The following is a 5,897-nucleotide window of genomic DNA, read 5'->3' on the forward strand; positions in this document are numbered from 1 at the left end:
TTATCCCTGTAATTCTAAACAGTATCCTTATCCTGCTCTGGGATACAATTTCCTCTCTTTCTGCAATATTATTCCCACTTAGTTGCACTGCTCAAAAACAAAACAAAAGATGAGGTCTTTGTCTGTACTTCCATTATTTATTTTATTTTATCAAATATTTCAACACTGATTGTCCCCCCACCCGTCTCTTAAAAGTTTTTGCTATAGCTTTGGCTTCTTCCATAGCTCCTCCTTTGTTTAGTTTTCCAATCTTAACACACAAAAATACGGGTATGCTTTGTTGTAATTTTTACTGAGAAATGCAAATCTTTAATGACCATCATGCAAAAAACCCACAGAAGCAAGATGAGACCTGAAGGCTCTGATCTGTGCATGGTAAAAATATAAACCTCTGATTAGAGGACATTGGTGCTTCACTCCTCTCAAAGTGTCTGTCTGAATTCTCAGCCTGCCTCCCAGGAAAGGCAATGAAATCTTTGAGCCTGGGAGACGCTGACTAGTAGAGAGGTGTGAGATATGTTATCACGATAAATGGACTCAATATCTGACATGGGGCAGTCCTATGATTTGGACATTTGGGTCTCATCTCCTTTTGCAGCATAGAAGAGGTGTAATCTGTGTTTCGTGTGCATGGATTTGAATACGTACATAAAATAAGATTGTATATATCTCAATCATCTTATAGTTGCGTCTGTATAAAAAGAATAAAATGAAGCTTAAAACTGGTGCAGAAGTAAAACACTTCTTGAAACCTACCTCTGTGCTAGGAAAGGCGCTCAGAATGGCTGAGGGATCCTGGGCATGCTACTGCATTAAAATAGAAAAGGTGCGTCCACATGGCACATTCTCAGGACATCAGATGCCTTATTGCAGTTTGTTCCCTTCAGTATCTCTCCACACACACACACACACACACACAATATTTCTGCCTATTGTGATATCAGGGTGGGCATGCAGGATGCACAACTAGCCCTTCAGTTTCATCACGAGGGTATCCTGGAGGGGAATAGATAGTGGCCTTTTCTAGGGATATTTTCTACATACCCAGTTGTGGTCTGCCATGCTGAACAGAAGCAAGAGAAGCTTCCATGTGGATGTACGCACAATGTCCAAATTCCTGTAGTGAGGCATAAGCACAGCCTTCAGTGTCTTCAAGTTATGCTGACAATGTAATTTATTTTAATTTTGCTTCATTCATTAGGATGCCCTCAAAATGTGTTGAGCGCAATTCTAGCCTTACAAGTCCACTGTATAGTTTTTATTTGTAGATACACATGGAGGATATCTTGTGTTAAAATCCTTTATCTTTTAAATGAATTTCTTTTCCCTGCAGTTTTGTATACATTCATACCTTGTGTTGCCTTCCGCTCTTCTTACGGACTTTCAGCTTACGAACGTGGCAAACCCAGAAGTGTTTACTTCCAGGTTCACCGCCTGTACATGCACAGAAGCAATCTGCGCGCTTCACAGAAGCACTCGATCGCACATGCGCAGAAGAGGCACTCTAGTTGTGGACTTTTTGGGTGCGAAACGGCACCCTAAACAGATTAAGTCCGCAACTAGAGGTACCACTGTATAGGTTTTAAGTTGTTTGTGAGCAATGTGTATATGTGACAGACCTTGAGAAATATCATGCTACTTGGTATAGGTTTTGAATTTACTTTTACAAGCCCTGTGTTGCCTCCCCTTTAGGAAAGAAGCTAATTTTCTGTGCCAAAATGGAAGCTTCCAAGTGTGTATGTAGTGGTTAGAGAAAAGTTCCACCTATGTTCCCAAGCAACCTGTTGCAACTGGTTAAAACTCTGCACTCTGGCAGTGGTACCCATGCTGATCAATGGTCACAGGAACAAGGTGGTAAAAGATTCTAATTTACCAAAATTACAGTGGAACACATTTGGATAAGTATTTTTAAAAAAAAAAACAAAAACACTTTGTCACTTCTCACCATTTAAACCATTTGGTGTGGCCTTTGTGCTGATAACACAGAACATGGCCCTGTCTGGAGACCAAACAATGAGAAGGATTCTTCAGGAACTTCAGGCTTGAAGCTCTAATTTGACAGCCCCTCTGCAGATAGTAGAAGCTTTAATTGGCCTTCTCTCCACACACTGTGGGGATGACCTAAATGTAGAAGGACCATGCCACTAGTTTCACTTCTCAACAGTCTCATGGAGCTGACAAAGAGCTTTTCCATTACACACACACACACACACACACACACACACATCATTTTGGGGTATATTAATAATGAAGCTGCAGAACTTAACAAATTTGCAATGGCAGACTCCAAATTCTGCACAGACCCATGTGTCTTGTGGCATCAGCACTCATGAAAAAGGTGGGAAGTCTGTCAAGAACTGAAGCCCTGAATAACCTTAGGCTCCATCTAGGTTAGAGACATGGGAAGCACACACTCATCTGAAGGTGGACCCATGTGGGACCCAAGCCACTTACCGTACTTGAAAGCAGCTCCCTTTGTGGTCATTATAGTACTACCAGGTACTTGATTACGTGATTGCAATGTACTGCAGAAGGCTCCCACTTGTCAGCTACGGACCCAGTTCATTGTGACAGGGTGTTTATGGAAGCGCTGAATGCTCAACAGTCACAAGTAGGTATAATCTGGTGTTGTTTTTTTAAAGTAGTTGTCCTGTGATTGTAGTAACTTAATATGCTCCCCATCTTGTAGCTACTGCTTGCTGTTTCGCATCCTGTTACAGCCACTGTGGAAATCCAGCTATAGTGATTTGCTTCTCATTTGAATGTTGTTTTGGTACAGTTCCTTTCTGGACACACAGAATGTGAAGAGTATGTGGATGAGCTTGTGTACATGAGCTTTTTTAAAAAAGAGGTTTTCTTAGATATCAAAGAGATTAAAACTCAGTCTAGATGTTTTGGTGTCTATGATGCCCTAAAATATGCTGTCATTGTAAATACCAATCCTAGGCATGCTCACTTGACAAACCCATTCCAGATTTAGGGGGACCTTGCTCAGTCTGTCCATGGTCCCACTCCACTTTGACCCCCTGATAACAGCAGGACTGCAGAATCACCTTTGTGCATTAGGCAAGTGGGCTACTCAGCTTCCCAGCCCATTGTAACACCACTGCTGTGTAAGCCCAAGAGGGTAGAGAAACTGCCAGCTTTTCCTTCATGCATGGGGCTACATTACTGCTGCCCCATTATCACTGGGTAAGCCACAAGCATAGCACCAGAGCAGTGCCACAGCTGTAGCTCAGTGGTAGAGCAGTGGGTACAGCAATAGCTCAGTGGTGAACTCTGCATGCAGAGACCCCTGTCTGAAATCCTGGAGAGCTGTTACCAGTCATTGTAGACAGACTTCAGCTAGATGTCCCAATGATCTGACTCCGTATAAGACAGCTTCCTGTGTACGAAGAGGGAGGTCAAATAACAATGGGTACTGGAGTGAGCAGGTAAGGTGTCTGCCCAGTATCGTGGGTGTTTGGCTGCAGGCCTGTTACCCACAAGGTAAATCTCCCTGAACTTAATGGGATTTATTTCCTGGGAAATGTGCATCCATGAAAATCAACAGGATTTATAGGAATTTATTACGAGGTTAGGAATTAGGCCTGGTATAAAGTGAATAATATGCTCTGAATGATGGTACATGCATCCTATTCTAGAAGTTTAGTATGGAGAATATCCAGACTATGTATTTATCCACTTGGGGTCTTTAAAATGGGAACAATAAATGTTACAGAAATTTTCTGATAGGACCTCAGAGCCAAAGGATATTGTAAAATTTTAACATAAAATGTTTGCATTGATCTCTGCCTTTTCAACATGATTGTACCTGGACAATATTCAATAATCTAATAGAGTATGAATTTGAATGGCTGAAATAAAATGAAATGCAACAGTATTTTATATTAAGTATGCTTATTGCATTTGTTTATTTCCATTTGTGAGTTGCTTCCTGTGAAACATATTGAAACAATTTAACAGTAAAACTTCCAACAATAAAAACTTATGTAGAGTCATATTTAAAATCAAAGCTATTTCATATATAAAAACAATTTCAAATCCTGTGCAAATACAAACTGTGATAAAAAACACCCTCCACCTGAAAGGCTTGTTGAAGGAGGAAGGTGTTCAATAAGATGCTAAAAGGCCAAAGAGGCAGCCTGTGTCAGATGGGTAACAGAAGTTAGTCCCAAAGAGTAAATGCTGGCACACTAAACACTAGATTCCTACATAGAATGAAATAATGCCCCTCCTGATGAGGTGCTTTCTGCAGGAGACTTTCTCCTGCAGAACACAGTGGTAGGTGATGCAATATTTATTGTTGAATACCAGAGACAGAAGTACTTCTATAACAAATAGTCTGATCCTAACAGTGGTTATTCAAAAGTAAGTTCTAGTGTTTTCAGTCAGCCTTCTTTCAGCATCCATGATTGACAGTTTGCTCTCTTTCACGGTGCCCCAAAATTTGCTGCCTCTGCAAGGCTACTAATGGTGGGACCAACTCATCGCTTGTTACATCTAGGCTGCCTCATTCCTCAGCTCCTCATCGTTTAAGAGCTTCTTTCACTTACAAAGGCACTAAGGCTCCAACACTGGACCTGGGAGAACTAAGTACCATTAAATTCAGCAAATGTGTCTAGGATTCCATTGTAAGCCACAGGGGTAGCAGAGTGCCCACCAGAAAATGTTGGATTCAAACTCCCATCAGCCCTAGCCACTATAGCCAATGATCAAGGATGATGGGAACTGTAATCCAACATTTTCTGGAGTGCACCACAGCTAACTCATTTGAAAGGGCTAAATTGTACTAAAAGACACCAGTCAGGCCAATTAGACTGGTGCTAATGTTGCCACCTCCTTTGGGACAATTCTTATAACTTTTGACTACAAGTGAGACACTCAGAGGATGCAGCACTCTTCCTCTATCTCACTCTCCTGCCTTATGTGGATCAACATTATAAGAGCCCTGCTGGCACTGCAGATTCTCATAGGGGCCAAGAGTATGTCAAGATATAGGTTTGACCCAGCACAATGCATGTGACCTTTGTTTAAAAAGCTAAAAACTAAAATCCCCACAAATTGACTGTGTGGTGGAGCAGGATTTCAAGTTTTAAACTCCCAGATCAAGTACCTGCTACTTCAGAGGGAGCGCAACCCCATTCAGAGACCCACAAATCCACTCCCTGCCCACATCTGTGATTAGCTGTGGTTCCTGCATTGCAGAGGGTTGGACTAGATTAAGGTTCCTTCTAACTCTACAACTCTATGGTCTTTCCCACTTGAGTATTATTAGGGCGATAATTCGGATTATTAAGCAGAGAAAGGGACTCCTGCATAGCTTTTGCTCGTCCCATTTCACCACTTGGCCTTTGAGGTGAGGAAATAAATATGAAGCTAAAAGGATCTGGAATCAGCAAGACGGATGTTTCTCCTTATATACTACAGAGAAGCGTCCTGTGAAAGGAAACTACGCCTCTTCGGATTGATTGGGCAGGAAGCAAAAAAGAGGAATGGTTTCGCACAGGCATTAATTTTGTTTTCCCTTTGGAGTCCATCTTTCTGCTTCTACCCATCCATGCACTCCTGACGAAATACGGGGCGGGCAGTTTGCTCCCTGGAGACACTCATTTTCTGTCTGACAGCGTAGATTTTTGTATATTTTATTTTTACTCAAGGCAAGGGAAAGCGCATTTAATCAAAACCGGCGACCAGCTCTTTTAAATCCTACCCGAACAACGTGGTTCCCCCCACCCCCATTCCTCAAAACAAACTGCACCTTTCAACCACTCCAAATATTATTTTTTCAATAGAGAAGCAAAAATAAATAAATAAGGGGAGGGAGGTTTTTAAAAAAATATATATGTAAGAAAAAGCTAAGCGTCTCTAAAATGTCACCTGGGACACACACACAC

The sequence above is a fragment of the Podarcis raffonei genome, chromosome 2 (assembly GCF_027172205.1).
Source record: "Podarcis raffonei isolate rPodRaf1 chromosome 2, rPodRaf1.pri, whole genome shotgun sequence".
NCBI lineage: Eukaryota > Metazoa > Chordata > Lepidosauria > Squamata > Lacertidae > Podarcis > Podarcis raffonei.